Here is a 19,618-nt window from a genome sequence, read left to right as displayed (position 1 = left end):
ACACACACACACACACACACACACACACACACACACACACACACACACACACACCCAAAAAAGTGGAGGGCTGGGAATGTGGCTTAGTGGTAGAGTGCTTGCCTAATGTGCATGAAGCCCTGGGTTCTATTCCTCAGCTCCATATACACAGAAAACACTGTGCTAGCCTTGAACAAAAAGAAGCTCAGAGACAGTGCCTAGGCCCGGAGTTCAAGTCCCAGTACTGGCAAAAGAACCAAAAAACAAAACCCCACAAAAACAAAAACCAGAAGTGGAGCTGTGGCTCTAGTGGTAGAGTGCTAGCCTTGAGTTGAAGAGCTGAGGGACAGCACCCAGGCCCCACAACTGACAAAAAAATAAGTAAATAAAAAAATTATATAATTCTAGCTTTCTTTCTTTTATGGGGGGAGGGGGCCCTGTCATGGGGCCTGAACTCTGGGCCTGGGTGCTGTCCCTCAGCTCTTCAACTCAAGGCTAGCACTCTACCACTTGAGCCACAGCACCACTTCTGGCTTTTTTCTTTTTGCTTATGCGGTGCTAAGGAATCGAACCCAGGGCCTCATGCATGCAAGGCAAGCGCTCTACCACTGGCCACATTCCCAGCCCCATAATTCTAGCTTTCTAAGAGCCTCCTAGTGCTAGCACTAGGACTTGAACCCAGGACCTCACATTCTTGCTCAGCTTCTCTGCTTGCATCTGGCACTCGACCACTCGAGCTATACCCACACTTCTGGCTTTTTTTTGGTTGTTTTTAGAGTTAAGAGTCTCATGGATTTTTCTGACCTGGCTGGCTTTGAACTATGATCCTCAGATCTCAGCCTCCTGAGTGGCTAGGATTTGGAGTCTAAGGCCTCAGGAGGCCAAGACAGCTGGCTAGGAGACAGACTGAATAGTCAATACTCAGCTAGGGTGGTTTCCTGTGATGTCCTCCTTATTTACATCAGTGTTAAAGACAGAAAGCAATGTGCCAATGGATCACGCCTGTAATCTTAGTTACTTAGGAGGCTGAGGTCTGAGGTGTGAGCCATTGGCACATGGTTAATTTTTAAAACTCTGTCTTAAATAAGGAGGACATCAGGAAAACACCCTGAGCTAAGTGCTGACTGTTCAGTCTGGCCCCTCCCCCCCCCCCCCCCCCATCCAGCGGTCTTGGCCTCCTGAGGGCTTAGACTCCATTTAGAGCCTGGGTTTCCTTCTCTTCTTGTTGGCCTCTCTCATTTCTCTATTTCATTTCTCCATTGTACTCATTCTGAGGGGGAAAAGACCTCATTAAATGTTATCCCATATTCCGAGCAATTTGCTATAGGCAACTACACCATTACTTTGTACAAATACATTTACATAAATCATTATTCGAATGTTTTTGATCTTGGCAACATTATTTGGTTCCCAGAGCACAAATTAAATGCATGCTTAAAGCAGAATATTTTAAAGTTATTCTGATATTGTTTATGAGACAGGATTAGAAATTTCCACCCAGTTTTTCTTTCATAATGGCATTCCTTTAGTTGTTGTTTTTCTGTATATTTAGAAACCACATGTATAATTTCTCAATGTTTCTTAAAGTAAATAATGCAACAGATGACTATGTTGTGTTTGGCTAATTGTTCAGCTACTGATTCCACGGGTTCATTCCATCCTCTTCTCTTGTACTAGGGTTCGAACTCAGTGTCCGGTGCTTGCTCAACATGAGTGGTGCTCTACCACTTGAACCACATCTTCAGTCCTGATTTTTTGCAGGTTATTTTGGAGATAAGAGTCAGGCTTGTCTGCCTTGGGCTAGCTTTGAATCAAGATCCTCCATATTTTACCCTCTTGAGTAGATTACAGGTGTGAGCCACTGGGGCCTGGCAGGGGTTCGGTTTTGAACATTAATTAGAAAGGTAGAGAAAAGAAATATACAGCTGTAAGAGTAGGCAGATTTTTGTGTTCCACGTTCATCAGTAGATGAATTGGTTTGTGGTTGTGGCGGGACTTTTATTTTGTTTAAACTTTTATTACTATTATTATTAATCAACAGGTTTGTAAGTAAACTCTCTGAACTCACAGCTGTCCCCCACCCCTAGATTTCCAATGAAAATTTTGCTTTCACTCTGTGTAAAATGCAGTGCCCCGTTTTCAAACAAGCTGAACTTGTGGGGGAGGTGAGGGAGGATGGTGAAGGACCAGAACCGGAAGTCAGAACCGGAAGTTAGCTCTACTCTTGCTACTTGATGATTCCAGAGCATGGTCCCGCAGCAGTTGGTCTGCTCATGGACAGCCCTTTACAGGGTGACAATCACAACCACTCAAGGTTTTATCTTTCTGCCAGCATGTGTTCTGAGAACATTCCCAGGAAACTGGGGAGCTGTACTGGTAAAGGGGGAGCATGACAACCCCATAGGAATATTTTAAAGACCTGGGTTCAAATCAAAGCACCAAAATCAAAGCCATTTATGAGCTGTGTGACCACGAATGATTCAAACCTGTCAGGAGTTGGACACATCTGTAAGCCAGCATTTGGAAGGCTGTGTCAGGAGGGTCATGAGTTCGAGGCCAGCTTGGGCTATGTAGGGAATTTGAAGCTAGCCTGGGCTTCATAGTAAGACCCTGTTTCAAAACAAAACAAAAACAGGGGCTGGGAAGGTGGCTCAGTGGTAGAGCGCTTGCCTTGCATGCATGAGGCCCTGGGTTCAATTCCTCAGCACCACATAAAAAGAAAAAAACCGAAGTGGCACTGTGGCTCAAGTGGTAGAGCGTTAGCCTTGAGCTGAAGAGCTGAGGGACAGCGCCCAGGCCCAGAGTTCAGGCCGCCCCCCACAAAAAAAAAATATGCATAAAAACAAAACAAAAACAGACCTCTTTTTTTTTTTTTAATCTCTGTGAGTTCATTTTCAAGTGCAGAGATTGTACGTCCCGGCCATGCAAGCTTATTGAGGTGAAGAACTGGAGCAATGCTGTAAGAAGGCTGGGTGAGTGACTGAGGAGGCATCCGCTAACCTGTGTCTTCAAGGACCCTGGTGGAGGGATGCTGGGAGATCGTGCGCACTGTCTAACCCAGGGCATGTCTGGTGTGTGACCATCACGGGGGCACGTGGGACAGGCACTCCTCCCCTTGGGATGGGAGGGCAGTGACCAACCAGACCCCAGAACCACTGGGACCTGCCCAAAGAAATATAAAAGGGAGACAGGAACACTGCAGGGAGACGGCCATTTCCAGGTCCCACTTCTTGCTCTCTTGCTTTGAGAAGTCTGTGCTCCCCTCCTCCTGTTCCTCTCTCTTCTCCTCTTCTTCTTCCTCCTCCTTCTCCTCCTCTTCTTCAGCCTCTTTTCTTCCTCTTCCTCCTCCACTTCTTCCTCTCTCCTCTTCCTCTTCTACCTCCTCCTCTACTTCCTCTTTCTTCTCTTCCCCTTCCTTTTCTCTTCCACCTCCTCCTTTTACTTCTCCTCCTATTCTTTTCCCTCTTTCTTCTCCTCTTCCTTACTCAAGATGTAGATGGCAGGACCTCAAATTGTATAAGGTGGCTCTCCCACTTGGAAGTCCTATTTGGGGGTTTCTACGAACCTGCTAGTAGCCAAAAAGGCCACACCTTTCCTGGAGCCTTACTCTCACTTTCAAATAAACTTTGCCTTGCCTCCTACTTTTCCTGCCTTATAATTCATTATTTAGTGGAGTAAAAAAGGATCAGGATCCCTAGGTGATAGCAGTGTGACTACTCTACCTTCAGCCCAGCAACACTCAAGACCAAGAAACAAATTAGCTGGGCACTGGTGGCTCACACCTGTAATCCTAGCTACTGAGGAGGCTGAGATCTGAGGATCATGGTTGAAAGTCAGCCCAAACAGAAAAGTCTATGAGATACTTATTCCTTGTAGGTTGGTAAAAAGCTGGAAGTGGAGGTATGGCTCAAGTGGTAGAGCACCAACCTTGAGTAAAAAAAAAAAAAAAAAAAAAAGATTGCAAGGCTCTGAGTTCCAACCCCTCAAAAAGTAAACCAAAAAACCCCCACAATATTTTGGTAATAATTATATCCATTCACATCTTATACAGTTTAAAGCTCTTACAGATATGTGAACCTTTCATGAATTATGTAGGAAAATGCAGAACTGGATTAATTGCCTTTTAAAGATGAAGAACTGAAAGCATGGGGAAAGAACAGAATTTCACACTCTGGTTCAGTATTGCAGGCAGTGGGGGCCCAGCTATGCTCCTTGGTATTTCCTGGTCGAAGGCTATGCCAGTAAACTGTGGACATGGAAATCCCTGGGTGTCTTCTAGTCCATGGCATTTCAGCTGGGCCTCGGTAGTCACATTTATAATCCTAGCTACTCAGGGAGCTGAGAGCTGAGGACTGAGGTTCAAAGCCAGTCCAGACAGAAAAGGCTGAGAGAATCTATCTCCAATTAACCAGCAAAATGTCAGACCAAAGGTGTGCCTCAGTGGTAAAATGCCATCTGTGAGCAAGACAGCCAAGTGAGAACATGAGGCCCAGTGCCAGGGCAGACAGACAGACAGACAGACAGACAGACACAGACACACACACATACACACACACACACACATTCGGTGGGTGTGACTTCTCAGTATTAATTTTTTTTCCACGTTACAACAAACAGAAAGCTGGATTTGAAGACAACTATCTCCATATGGAAAGGGCTTTCAGACTGAAAATGCTACTGCAGCCAGCCACACTGGCCTATTTTAACTGAACCCGAATGACAGACATAAACTTCTGTTGTACTAAGCTTTGAGATTTGAGATGGACTCTTTGGTTTTGGTGGTGATCGTGGTACTGGGGCTTGAACTCATGACCTCATGCCAGCTAGACTGCTGTTCTTCAGCCTCATCTCCAAACCTGTTTATTTGCTGGTTATTTTCAATATAGGGCTCTCTGTCCTGGCTTGCTTTAAACTGTGATCCTTCTGCTCTCAGCCTCTGAAGTAGCTGAGATTACAGGTGTGAGTCACTGGTGCCTGGCTTGAGATTTAACAGTATAACTCACATATGTAACTTCTACCACACTTTCTTGGGGGTCCAGTCGTGGGGCCTGAACTCTGGGCCTGGGCGCTGTCCCTCAGCTCTTCAGCTCAAGACTAGCGTTCTACCACTTGAGCCACAGTGCCACTTCCGGCTTTTTTTTTTCTTTTTGCTTATGTGGTGCTGGGGAATTGAACCCAGGGCCTCATGCATTGCAAGGCAAGCACTCTACCACTGAGCCATCTTCCCAGCCCCCTTCTACCACACTTTCTATTCAACAGTATTATAAAATTCTACCGAGCTGAGCACTGGTCACTCATACCTGTAATCCTAGCTACTCAGGATCCAAGGATTACGGTTCAAAGCCAGCCTGGGCAAGAAAGTATGTGACTCTTAACTACCAAAAAAGCTGGAAGCAGAGCTGTGGCTTAAGTGGTAGAGCATTAGCCTTGAGTAAAAAAAGCTCAAAGACAATGCCCAGACCCTGAGTTCAAGCCCCAGGACTGGCACCAAAACAAGCAAAGAAAAATAACAAAAACAAAACAAAAAAATCTACCAAATTGGAAAAACAAAACAAAAGAAGACATTGCCAAGATTAAATATTTTAATGCCTTAGCTTACTCTTGGTAAGCCTTCAATGTTTAGTTGATTTAAAACAAAATATTTATTTGGTTTAAAATAAAATAGCTCATATCTAGTGCCAAGAAATAAATAAATAAATAAAAAGTTCTAAGAAATTCATTTTAATTTGGTACTGATCTGTTCCAACATGAGGTTAATCCAAGAATCCTGGATGCCTCCTCTTTAAAGACAAAACTAATATTGAGGAAGTAGAGTTGTAGCTCAAATGGTACAGCGCCAGCCTCGAGCACAATGCCAACCCAGAACAAGAGGCCCTGAATTCAAGCCTCAGTAGACAGTAATTAAATGAATAAGGCGAATACTAGGTGTAGGCTTCTAGTATGAAATTTCCTCAGTGAGGAACCTAATTGGAAGTTGCAAGGATAAATAGGAAAATTTAACTAGTGCATGAACCAATTTGCTATCTCAATCTAAAAAAACAATTCCTCCCTTCTTTTTTTTTTTCTTTTTTTGTTGCTGTTGATGGTGGCTGTAGGACCTGAATTCAGGATCTGGGCGCTGTCCCTGAGCCTCTCTCTGCTCAAGGCTAGCACTCCTCGACCACTTAAGCCATAGGCTGGCTTCGAGCCACAAGCTTCAGATCTCAACCTTCTGAATAGCTAGGATTATGGGCATTAGCCACCAGCACCTGACTCCATAGAATTCTTAGGAGCACATGATTTGAGTCTTCTTTTAATTCTCTGCCCCACCCCCCACCCCCGCCATTTGAAAACCCTTCTCAGCTCAGCAACTGTGCACTGTCAATGGATCATCCTCGGCCTGTGGGCTGGACAGACTTGGTGACCCCTGGCCTAGGCCGAGAAGAGATGGAGCAACTCTCTTAGGCAATCAGGGGAGTACAAAGGGAACACAAATAGCTCCCCTAGCTTTTTGTCCTGCTGGCTGGTTATCAGGGCCGGGATTATAGGAGGCCAGAGCTCCCAGTGAGCCGGTGCCTGGGGCTCCTGAGCACCCCCCAGCATGTCCAGGTGGGTGCCTGGTCAGGCTACCAGTGGGAAAAATGGGAGTCTCAGCTGGTATTTCTCAAGGCAATTTTCAGATCAGGGCAGCAAAGGTGTTATCTGCCTGATAAAGCAGCCTGAAAAAGAGCCATGTGGACAAGATGTGTTCATCCTCTTTCATCAGGGCGCCTGGCTCCCCATCTATGACTGGGGTCCCAGCTTTCGGCCTTGAGTTTAAGTGTTCAGAATCGTCTAGAGACATTCTCCATAGCCAGGCTCTCTGCTCCCATTCCCCAGTTCCTAGTGGCACCTTTGAAGGCCAGGTACTGACCTCACACAGCCTATGGTTCATCCAGTACCTTGTCAGGCCACGGATGCCAGCAAGGCTTCGGGAGGAAGAAGGCAGGTGTGTATGCAATACTAAATCAAATGCACAGACAGAGCCAGGTTGTATGCAGGCCTAGAGAAGCAGAAAAGACAATCAAGGCAATAGGCAAGCCAGGGCTGGGCAGCAGCCAAAAAGCCAAAAGTGGTGCTATGGCTCAAGTGGTAGAGCATTAGCCTGGAACACAGAGACGTTCAGGGACAGAGCCCAGGCCCTGAGGTCAAGCTAAAGGACTGGCAAAAAATAAAATAATAAATACATACATACATACATACATACATAAAAAGTCTCATAGACTTTCCCGCTGGGGCTGTCTTTAAACAGCAATCCTCAAATCTCAGCCTCTTGAATAGCTGCTATAATTACAGGCATGAGCCAGTGATGCCCAGCTACTCTGGGATTCTTAAAGAACTCAGTTCTGAGAGGGAATCTGACTGATTGGGCTAGAAGATCAAGGTTTTGTCAGTACTGTGTTCAGACAGCCAGGCCCCGCCACCAAGCTCAGGGAGGGGCAGTTCTGCCTTCCCAAACTTGAGCCATACTACCAGTTTCCTTCTGCCTGCCCAAACAAACACCAGACTTAGAGCTGCCTGAAGCCCTTTCTTGGCCAATGAATTCATTCCTAATCATCTATCTCAGTCTCCATCTTCCATATCTCTCAATTTCTGAAAGCAGAGGGTTAAAGTTAATGCCCAGTACCACCCTGAGCTGAACCACATGCATACAAGTTCTTATGCTCAAATTGTTCATCTTTTTTTTTGGGGGGGGGGGTATCTTGGGGCTTGAACTCTGGGCCTGAGCACTATCCCAGAGCTCCTTTTGCTCAAGGCTAGCACTCTACTATTTGAGCCACAGAGAGCCACCTCCAGGTTTTTTGGCAAATCACTGGAGAGTCTCATGGACTTTCCTGCCCCAAGCTGGCTTCAAACCGTGACCCTCAGATCTCAGCCTCCAGAATAGCTGATATCAATTTGGAAATCCCCCCCCCCTTTTTTTTTTTTGGTCGGTCATAGGGCTTGAACTCTGGGCCTGGGTGCTGTCACTCAGCTCTTCAGCTCAAGGTGAGTATTCTACCCCTTGAGTCACTACACCACTTCCGGTTTTCTGAGTGGTTTATTGGAGATAAGACTCTCATGGACTTTCCTGCTCGGGCTGGCTTTGAACTGCGATCCTCAGATCTCAGCCTCTTGAGTAGCTAGGATTACAGGCAAGAGCCACTGATGCCCGACTCAAATTGTAAATCTTTAATGGGGCTGTGCCCTCCCTGAAGACAAGAACCCACCTGCCTTGTATTCTTTCTTTTTTTTTAACCTGGGACTCTTCCCAAGAACACAGAACAGGTAATCAATAACGCTTACCCAACCCAACTGAGAGCTATGACATTAGAAAGATTAATAGAATTGAACATGGTATTCTGGAAAGAAAATAATTTTACAGTAGTGCAGTAGATACTGTGAATTTTCTACACGGAACTTCTCAGCACGCCTGCGGCCGCTGTGTATGACTAAAACACACATCAGAATTTCAAATCCAGACGTGATTCAGTGTTTTCTTAAGGCCTAAATTGGACTGACCATATTGTCAGTCTGGTCAGAGACAAGAATTGATCACTGGGAAAATTGGGGAAAGAGAGGGACAGCCACTTATAGTAGGAGAAACAATCAATTTGGTATTTGCGTTTCAATAGTTTTGGCAGTTCATGGATTCAAATGCCATCTTCTGAGACAAGCATCCGGGGAAGTCGTGGCAGGAGGGGATTACCTGAGTCAGACCGGGTCCACGAAATGGAGGTCAGCATTGCTGTTCACAGAACCCACAAAGGCGCTTCCATAGTCAGTGCTAGAAGCTTCTAGAGGCTGCTGGGGAGAAGAAGGAAGATGGGATTAGAATGGAGAAGCAGCAAGACCTTGCAGCCAGCGCAGATGTCTTCTTTGGCCCAACCCTAACCAATGACACACCTCAGAGAAGAGTCAACTGGCACAGCGTCTCTGTTTTTTGGACAGTTGCTGAAGGATGGAGATTTTCAGGATGGGCAGTATCTGAAATTGTCTTATGGGGTGTAAGAGAACCCAGAAATTTGAAAATATGTGCCACAGACGTAGAGAGATGATTTGATTTTAGTAGTACTACCACTGAGATGTTTGAGGGTTTTGTTTTTGTTGCTGTTGTTTGCCAGTCCTGGAGCTTGAACTCAGGGCCTGGGCACTGTCTTCGAGCCTTTCTGTGCTCAAGACTATCACTCTACCACTTGAGTCACAGCACCATTTCTGTGTATGTGGTACTGAGGAATCAAATCCAGGGCTTCATGCATGCTAGGCAAGCACTCTACCACTGAGCCACCTTCCTAGCCCAGAGGTTATTTTCTTTTACTACAGTTGCTGGGAGATTTTTGTTTTGTTTTGTTTGGTGCCAGTACTGGGAACTCAGGGCCTCAAACTCTCTTGACTTTTGACCTTCAAGGCTGACACTCTACCACTTAAACTACAACTCTTCTTCCAGTATTTTGCTGATTGATTGAAGATAAAAATCTCAACAAACTTTTCTGTCTGGGGCTGGCGTCCGATTTCATCCTTATACCTCAGCCTTCTTACACCTCAGCCTCCGGAGCAGCTAGGATTATAGGCATGAGTCACCAGAGCTGGGTTCTACAAATACTTCTGAGAAGCTTATCTATCTAAACAAACACCTCAGGGCACCAACAAGCGGTCAAGGCTGGAGTTCCACCCACTGGTCAGCCTTGATCCACTGCACTGACCAAGTTACAGGCTGGGAAGGCAACAGCTGTATGCTGACTCTGCTTCTAGTCCTGGGGTTTGGTTCACTAAATGAACTGCAAGTTATCTGGTTTCAGTTGACCAGTAACACCGCAAAACAGTAAAATGGTATTTGAGACAGATTGTGTAATCATTTCTGATGGAATATATATATATATACATATATATATATATATATAATATATATATTTTAGCCCAGACTCAAGGATGACAAATCAATAAACGACATTTAGTGAATTAGAAAACACATTCATTAAATCAGCAGTTCTTAAACTGTGTTCCTGAGAACACCTCTACCATCACCAGAGAACCAACCCACCAACCATGAAAGAACCTGTTGGATATGCAAGTTCCTGGCTCTGACTCAAGTTACATCTAAACAAAAGATCTGGAAAGGGGAGTTTAGGAATCAGTATATTTCCCAAGCCCCCAAGAGAATCTGGTATGCCTGGGATAAATCATTTAAGCACGTGCGTGCACGCGCGCGCGTGCGCGCGCGCGCACACACACACACACACACACACACACACACACACACACACACACACACACACACACACACACACACACACACACACCCTCTTTATTTTTCCTGTGTCCATGCTGAAGCTTGAACTTAGGGCCTACGTGCCATCCCTTTGCTTTTTTGCTCAAGGCTGGCCCTCTACCAAAGCCAAAGCAGCTTCTGGCTGCTTAAGTGGCTGATGATAAGAATCTCCTAGAATTTCTTGCCTGCAGCTGGCTTTGAACTGCAATCTTCAGATCTCAGCCTCTGGAGTAGCTAGGATTACAGGTGTGAGTCACTGGCATCAGGCTGTAACCTGTCTTTGCATAGGTGGATACAGAAGATTACAGTACTCTACTTCCTGCTTAAGCTCCAGTAAAGACAGAGCACTGAGCTAGGAAATGGGGAAGGAGGAAGAGCCGGAGAGGGCAGGAGATGAAGGTCCTACACAGTGTGTTGTTCATTAGCAAACACAGGGCATAGATTGGCCTCTTAACACCAGGTCGGTATTATCTCTTCAATGGGCTAGAGGGCTCTGACTATGCATTTGATTCGGGTTGGGTTGAAGGACGATGGTAAAGGACATGATCATTAAGACAATGGCAGTCATTAAGGGCCTTGGCATTGGGCCAGGATTGGACAGGCAGAAACTAAGGGTTGCTCGGGACACAGAGTAACCAGGTCTGGCTGATGTGAGAGAGACTCGAAGATGATCCGGGTCAATCAAGGTCATGTCCAACAGCAAAAAGGGAGCTGCAGGGGCTGTGACATTTTGGGGGGTATATAGATCACATTGCGCCCCCCCTCCCCAGGCTGACATGTTTAGAAGGTGATGTGTGGTAAGACTTAGAGATTTCTATCTCCGGTTTACCTTTCTGTTCTCTGGGCTCTGCATTTTCTAGGACAGAGACTTTCTGGCCATTTGAAAGATTCACAGCTGAAGATCCACCCAGGAGGAAGAACACAAAAGAAAAATGGCAAGTAGGCACAAGACTTGGGATGTCACAGGAGCCCTAGGCCATTCTGCAAGGGGGCAGAATATGACCACATCTAAAAGCCCTTGCGACCAGCCGGCCAGCAGGGGCTTAACTTCATAACATAATTCAAGGTGTTAATGGTATGTCTGCAGCGGGTGGAGTCCTGGCTCCCAAAGAAAAGTGATACTAATATTAATTTAATGCCTCTGTTTGGAGAAAACAAGTACTTTTCATGATAAAGAAGTTGTGCCTTCTGCTTCTAGAAAACTGACACACATAGAATGCTTTATTTTCTGTTATTGGTAAATGAATATGGGACATGGGAAATGTTTTTGATGTTGCAACAGGCTCTGATTGAAAGGAAACCTGATTCTAAAGTATACTTGGCCAAGTGCTGGGGTCTCACACCTGTAATCCTAGCTGAGATCTAAGGATGGCAGTTCAAAGCCAGCCTGGGCAGAAAAGTTGATAGGACTATTATCTTCAATTAACTACCAAAAAGATGAAAATGGAGCTCTGGCTCAAAGTGGTAAAGCACTAGCTTTGAGCACAAAAGCTCAAGGACAGACAGCACCATGGCGCTGAGTTCAAGTCCCAGGTACTAGGGAAAGAAAGGGAGGGAAGAAAGAAGGAAGGAAGGAAGGAAGGAAGGAAGGAAGGAAGGAAGGAAGGAAGGAAGGAAGAAAGGAATCAGAAGGAAGGAATCAGAAGGAAGGAAGACAGGAGGGAGGGAGGGAAGAGACTTGAGTTCAAGCCCCAAATATGGGGGAAAGGAAAGGAAGAAAGAGAGAGAGAGGGAGGGCGGGACGGAGGGAGGGAGGGAAGGAGAAAGGAAGAGAGAGAGAAAGAAAGAAGGGAAAGAGGGAGAGAGTTAGGAAGGAAAGAGAAAGGAAGAGAGAGAAATAAAGAGGGGGGGGGCATGACCTGCCCAACCATTTTTGAAATTTAAATAAAAACCTAGATAAGAAGCTCTATGAAAATGATAGAAATACACATAGAATTCTCCTTATCCAGACCTTGGGCGCTAATGAACACTTGCTATTGCACTGGCCTTTGAAAACACAAAACTACAGTGTTGTTCTTCGTGCCCTTGAGACTCTCCTTTGAAACATTTGCAGATACAGCAGTTCGGAGGAACAAACTTGGCATCCACCAATCCATTCTCCTGAGAAACATTTCAAGGTAAATTTTCCAGGCGTCCTTTTCTTTCCCCCAGATTTCATTCGTGCAACCACAATAGAGGATCGAGTCATCTCTCAGCCACCCCAGTGAGCATAACTCCGTCTTTATGACACCGACACACACCAGGGCGATCATTTATCATCTCTGCAGTAGTTTAGTCCCAGATGAACCATTTACTAATTTATTTCCATATGTAACTGGCAGAGAGATTAATCAGCCTTCCAACTCAGAAACCTGGATGGCGTTTTAGTCCCTTAACAAACTCAGGCACACATTTACGTAGAAACCAAGAATTCTTTAAAAGCCAGTCAGCCATGCATACACATACACACTCACACTCACACACACCAACAATAACAACAATAAAAAAAAAAAAAAAAACTTTTTCCCCAAAATAGCCTGGTCCCTATGTCTACTTGGACATCTGACACTTTGACTTTCTTCTTCTTCTTCTTTTTTTTTTTTTTTTAAATTTTATTTTATTTTATTTGAGAACATACTGTACAGAGGGGCTACAATTACATGGGCAGTATAATGCATACATTTCTTACCAAGCATTGCAGCCTCCTCCTTTGTTTACCCTTCACATCCCTTCCCCGCCTCCCCCCTCCCCCCTTCTTCTTCTTCTTCTTCTTCTTCTTCTTCTTCTTCTTCTTCTTCTTCTTCTTCTTCTTCTTCTTCTTCCTCTTCCTCTTCCTCCTCCTCCTCCTCCTCCTCCTCCTCCTCCTCCTTCTTCCTCTTCTTCTTCTTCTTCTTCTTCCTCTTCTTTTTTGGAAGTCAGGGCTTGTTTTTTGTTGTGGACCTTGAACTCAAAGTCTGGGCACTGTCACTGAGCTTTTTTACTCAAGGCTAGTGCTCTACCACTTGAGCCACAGCTCCACTTTCAGTTTTCTGGTGGTTAATTAGAAATAATAGTCTTGTGGACTTTCCTGCACTGGCTGGCTTTGAACTGTTTACCTCAGATCTCAGCCTCATGAGTAGCTAGGATTACAGGTGTGAGCCACCAGAGGCCAGCCTTCTTGTTTTTGTGTTCGTTTTTGTTTTTTTTTTGGGGGGGGGGTCCAGTCATGGGGCCTGAACTCTGGGCCTGGGCGCTGTCCCTCAGCTCTTCAGCTCAAGGCTAGCACTCTACCACTTGAGCAACAGCGCCACTTCCGGCTTTTTTCTTTTTGCTTATGTGGTGCTGAGGAATCAAACCCAGGGCCTCAGGCATGCAAGGCAAGCGCTCTACCACTGAGCCACCTTCCCAGCCCCTGTTTTTGTTTTTTGTATGTGTGTATGTGCCAGTCCTGGGGCTTGAACCCAGGGCCTGGGTGCTCTCCCTGAGCTTTTGTGCTCAAGGCCAGTGCTCTACCACCGAGCCATATCTTCGCTTCTGGTTTTTTGGTGGTTAACTGAAGATAAAGAGTACTTTGCTGCGTGGACTAAGGTTCTGAACTCTAGTCCTCAGATCTCAGGCTCCTGAGTAGCTAGCACTGCAGGTGTGAGCCATGGGTGCCCAGCTTCTTAAAAATTCTTTATGTCGCCCTGGACGAGTCCTGGGAGCAGAGCCTGCTCTAACTGGGGAAGCACTGAGCTGGACACAAACCCTTCACAGCCCCTCAGCAGGGGTGGGGGGAGGGGGAGACAGGGGGGAGGGGCAGCCACGTGCCCGCCCTTACAGGCCCAGGGGCTCAGATTTCTGAAACTGAAGACATCTTTTTGCCACAGCCAAGTGCCCAGCTGGCCTGCCAAGCAGCGTCCAGACACTGGAAAGTATGCGCTTTCTTTTTTCCACTCTTTTTAAGGGTCTGAACTCTGTAGCTGCCCGGTCCTGGGCAAGGTTAGGGCGAATGTATCCTTGGCTTGGCTTCCCATTCCCCTGAGCTCCCTCTCTGGGTTTTCCTTTTTAACCCAGCTTTTTTTTTTTTTTTTTGCAAAGAATGGGTTAATGGTTCTTGTTATTGGGTGGCAGCATTGGTATAGGTGAAACAGAGCCAATCTAAATGAGGGGTGGAAGGCAGGAGCCCATCTGCCATCTCTTGAGTGAACCTGAAACCTCAGGGTTCCAAAAGCCTCAGGATCTTGTAGATATTCTGCCTGCTGGGTTCACACACTTGGGGACATAAACAACCATGCCACCTTGAAAAAGTCACTGAACAGTTCAGGCTGAAAAGTCTCTACTAAGCCAGGCATGGTCATGCATGCCTATAATCCCAGTGCTAGGGAGAATGAATCAGGATGAAGTCCAAGGTGAGCCTGGACTACACAGCAGGACCATCTCCAGTGAACCAAACCAAACAACACTGTCTCCTTTTCTGTAATGTGAGAAGACTCCTTGAAGTCGTTTTTCAGCTTTACCATCTAACAATTCTATGAAATGACAATAACCAGGCTTTCATCTGGTCACTGCATTTATTTGATACCTAACAGCAGAAAAAGTTTGAAAATCAGCTAGGTGCTAGTGGCTCACACCTGTGATCCTACCTACTCTGGAGGCTGAGCTCTGAAGATCCTAGTTCAAAGGCAGTCCAGGCTGGAAAGTCTGCAAGACTCTTATCTCTAATTAACCACCAGAAAACCAGAAGTGGCGCTGTGGCTCAAAGTGGTAGGGCGCTAGCTTTGAGCAAAAGAGCTCAGGGACAACACCCAGGACATGAGTTCAAGACCCATGACTGACAAGCATTTGAAGACTGTTTACCAATGCAGCTCTTTACAACAGTTTAAGAATCCAATTCAATACATCAGTTTGAAGTACCATTCTAGGTAGAGAAAAATATAAAAGTGAGTGAGTCGGGGCCTTTGTCTCTAAGATAGAACAGAAAAGTTTACAAGTCTCTATTTGCAAAATAACCAGCAAAATCATGACTCAAGTGATAGAATACCAGCTTCACGAGCGATAGGCCCTGAATTCAAATCTCAGTATCACACACACACACACACACACACACACACACACACACACACACACACACACACACACACACACACACACACACACACACACCACAAATCTGAATATAATAAAACACATGCCAGCTGGGTGCTGATAGCTCACATCTATAATCCTAACCTCTGAGGAGACTAATATCTGAGGGTCGCAGTTCAAAGCCAGATCAGGCAGGAAAGAAAAGTCTGTGGAAGTCTTATCTCCAGTAAACAACCAGAAAACCAGAAGCAAAATTGTGGCTCAAAGTGGTAGAGCACAAGCCTTGAACAAAAAGAGCTTAGGGATAGCACCCGGGCCCTAAGTTCAAGCCCCAGGACCAACTCTCTCTCTCTCTCTCTCTCTCTCTCTCTCTCTCTCTCTCTCTCTCTCTCTCTCTCTCTCTCTCACACACACACACACACACCACACACACACACACACACACACACACACACAAGAATAAATTATCTGTGAAGTTTCTGGAAGGAGGCAGAATTTAAGCTGGGCCTTGAGAAACAAAGAGAAGAGTTGATGCCAACGAACAGTCCCAACAGCAAGAACAGAGGCCTAGAAGATTCCAAATGTGGCCAGGAAATAGCGAGCGTTTAGTTCCCTCGGGCAGCGGTGCAGAACGCCGAGCCACGGACACAGGCAGGCAGAAAGGGACAGAAGGTGGGAAGCGCTGGACGTCGGCCAGCGGATGGCCTTTCCCTGTGGCCTGGGAGCCTGCAGCAGCACCCGGGCGCTTTCTATTGCCTGCAAAGACCGGAAATAACACCGGGAGAATGTGCCTTCATTTTTTTCCCCCTGATTCATTCCCTGCTGCCCCTATTTGGGAATTCCTCAAATTTATTTATTTTCCAAATCAGTTTCCTGGCGCTTTGAATGGAAGCTATTGAGTTTCCTAAACGTCCCTGCCAGGGTTTTACATGTGAATGGGTGATGCTGCCCAGGTGCTTTACATTTGGGGTGAGGTGGATTTGGAGGTGGTGTGTTTTGTTTCTCTTCTGATGGAAGAGCTAAAATGAGTCACGTGGTGGGGACAGCTCTTATTTCTGGAGGGTACCCCAGCTGAGCTTTGACAGGGTCTGTTCTAATCCCTTCCAAAGTACTCAGAGCTGGACTTGTCACCCCTAGTTGATCAACACTTGTGATTAGTTCATGAGCCCGAGTTACACCCAGTAACAGCCCTGTGTGTGAACTCTTCCACAGTGGCCTTGGTCCCAGCTGCCACCACACAACATGGGTCCCGTGGGGACAAAGTTGAAGGCCCAGGGAAGGTGAACTCCATAAACTTCTCCCCGATCAGCCCCAAAGAATAAACTGGTGTCTCAAGACGCTACCAAAATAAGGGAGTGGGTGGGCCGAGGAGCTCTTCCGGTAAAGATTGGTTCTGCTTTCCCCATGAGCCACCAAGAAAAAGTTCCCTTAAAACACACACACACACACACACACACACACACTTTCACTCCTCACCTCAGAGTGCTCAGACAGACTACCACGGGCATAGATGGCAAGTTTCCATGCCAAATTCACTGGCGATCATGCCAGTGCTGTGTGACAACTGTCCACCGTGTGCGGTACACGGCAGGATTCACTTCAAGCCTGTCCCAGCCTTCCACATGCCCGGCGTTCAGAAGCTCAGTGCTCTTCCACTCCCCGGGCCATCAAATCGCCACTAGGAAGTCTAACATATTCCCCACACAAACGAAATCAAGGAGAGCTGGACTGAAGGGGTTGCACGCGTGCCTTTTAGTACAAGTCTACCAAGGGTCATGAAATGAATCTTCTTAATGAATTAGCTGTGACAATTTTACTTTTCCCTTCACTAATACATGACTCATATTTTTTTAAAAAAATCCGACGACAGTGCAAGGTAAATGGAGGCTTAAAATATATAAGGAGCACAAATAAAAATATTTTGACAGTAAAAACTCAATATAAATGAGCTACCACATACTCGAAAGCCCGTGCAATCAAAATGTGCACAGCGAAATCCATTAACCTAATACCCAGGCAGCGTTTCACAAGTAGGGGTCTGGCACATAAATAAATGCCCATTCCAACACTCCTCTCCAATTACCGTACCATTTGGTTGCAAAAGCACACACTTACAAAGTCTATCATCTTTGATCAACACTGAGATCCTATCCGGCTGGCTCCAAACGTGGAGGGATGAGACCTACTGAATACCGGCAAATGGCACAGAAAAAGTAGCAGCCGGTGTTAAAGACAAACCAGGGCCACTCCGGTAAGCACATAAGCATTCAGCAAAGACAATGGAGCTCCAATTTCCCTGGAAGCACACAGAAATCTACCTCTCGGCTCCATACCCGACGTGTTTGTTCGTTTGTTTGTTTGTTTAAATATATAAAAGCAGTTTCTCCCGGGCGACATTCAAACACACCTTGGTTGCCATAAAGTCAGCAGCTGTGGCAGATGCTGTTGTACAGGAGATTGCTGTCAAGGACTTCGCTCTCTTCAACCCACGCTTTCATTATTTATCTATCACTGACCACCCCACGCTTCCCCCGGCCCCCTCCCCCACTTTGGAACACTGAGTCCCCTGTCCATTTCCTTCCTCCTGTCATCTGCCAAGGTCATTTGCTTACCTTTGGAACTCCCTGACATTGCTTTCATTGGGTGATGGTATTTACCCAAACAAGGGCAATTGTTTGCCTGGAAATCTTGCAACTTTCAACTTGGCAGTCAAGGCAGCAGCCCAGGCCGTTGTAGCCCCTGCTACACTGGCTCAGCGGAGCCAATGCACATCTTAATCCCAAGCTGTATTTTAATTCGTTTACACTTACTTAATATAGTGCGTGCCGCCTGTCCACTGATGCCATATCAGAAACCTGCAAGCTACTATTTCTGCAACTGTGTCACTGTAGATAGTCTGAAACACGTACGTCGTCGTTGCCATGGAAACAAACACAGCTAGGGTAGAGTGCCACGCTGTGTTAATTCCTTCACCCATGAACCCAGGGGAATGCTAACATTCATCTTCTTTCTCCTTTAGTCTCACACTGCTTTAATAGTTTTGGGGTGTTTTTCTTCTTCTTTTTCTTCTTTTTAGCATTATCAAATGATGTACTAAATACACCTGAAAATACGGAGGGCTGGAATGAGCCTTCATTCCCACCCCAGCCTGCCAGGTGTCTTATTTAAGGTGGTAACAGCTTTGTAATGGATCCTTTCTTTCACAAACTTCTCCACAGGGAGGGAGAACTTTTGTCTTCTCTTTTCAAATGATGTGGTTAGGACAGAGAAGTGAAAACTGATCAGCAAAACAGAATGCTTCGGATCGATAAAGGACACGATTGATAAAGGACACCTATCACTTTTTTTCAGAGAAACCCCGAGAGTCCGGAAGGGTCTAATGCAAAGCCCCATCTCCAGACCACACAGGGAGATTGTGCCCTAATCAGTTTTCTAAAAGGCCTGCAAAACTTTTCAAAGTACCTCCAGGCTAAGAATTGTGTACCTTCCTAACCTGAGGTTCATTCATTCATTGAATTAAGCAAAAGCATAAAGCTTCAACCAAGGTTCCATTGGACCCCTGTAAGAAGGCACTAGAATGAATGAGGTAAGATGATACTCTCATGATGACAGATCATTCAGAAAGGAAAGGGACTATTCCTACAATCTGAACATTCTCTTCTTTGCTTCAGGTTTAGATCTGTGCTTTGATCAATGCTTTGACCAGCAGAGAAGTGTGTGTGTGTGTGTGTGTGTGTGTGTGAGTGTGTGTGTGTGTGTTGTGTGTGTGTGTATGTGTGGTATACTGGAATTCAGGGCCTGGATGATGTCCCTTAGCTTTTTTTTTTTTTTTTTTTGGGGGGGGGGGTGTCGGTCGTGGGTCTTGAACTCTGAGCCTGGGCACTGTCCTTGAGTTCTTCAGCTCAAGGCGAGCACTCTACCACTTGAGCCACAGCCCCACTTCTGGATTTCTGGTGGTTAATTGGAGATAAGAGTCTCCCAGATTTTTCTGCCCTGGCTGGCTTTGAACTTCGACCCTCAGACCTCAGCTTCCTGAGTAGCTAGGATTACAGGTGTGAGCCACCGGCGCACGGCTCCCTTAGCTTTTTTATTCAAGGATGATACTCCACCATTTGAGCTCTCCCACCATTTATGGCTTTTTGCTGATTAACTAGAGAGAAAGTCTTATGGACTTTCTTGCCCGGGCTGTCTTTGAACCAGAATCCTCAACTCTCTGGGTCCTGAGTATTTCCTGAGTAGTAGTGGCATGGGCCACCAGTGCCTGGTTCAAACTCTTCATTATGCATGAGTCACAATGTATATTGGCTCATCTTCCCATTATTCAAACTGGTAAGCCACTTTAAATAT

General features: G+C 45.9%; 1 protein-coding gene across 7 annotated transcripts in view; it reads right to left on the bottom strand.

The window, feature by feature from the left end:
* The window catches only part of Foxn3 (forkhead box N3), a 370,110-nt gene that overhangs the window by 251,291 nt on the left and 99,201 nt on the right, over window positions 1-19,618 (bottom strand). For 6 of the 7 annotated variants that reach the window (XM_070028584.1, XM_070028589.1, XM_070028585.1 and 3 more), the window contains exon 2: window positions 8,687-8,784. The gene's annotated coding sequence lies outside the window, so the exon portion shown is untranslated. The remainder of the gene's footprint in view (window positions 1-8,686; window positions 8,785-19,618) is intronic. The other variant, XM_070028583.1, reaches the window with a different exon arrangement.

Source organism: Dipodomys merriami, unplaced genomic scaffold (genome assembly GCF_024711535.1).
Source record: "Dipodomys merriami isolate MVZ:Mamm:240054 unplaced genomic scaffold, mDipMer1.0.p SCAF_198, whole genome shotgun sequence".
NCBI classification, from domain to species: domain Eukaryota; kingdom Metazoa; phylum Chordata; class Mammalia; order Rodentia; family Heteromyidae; genus Dipodomys; species Dipodomys merriami.
The sequence above is the reverse complement of the archived record's forward strand: the minus strand, read 5'-3'. Positions and strand labels throughout refer to the sequence as shown.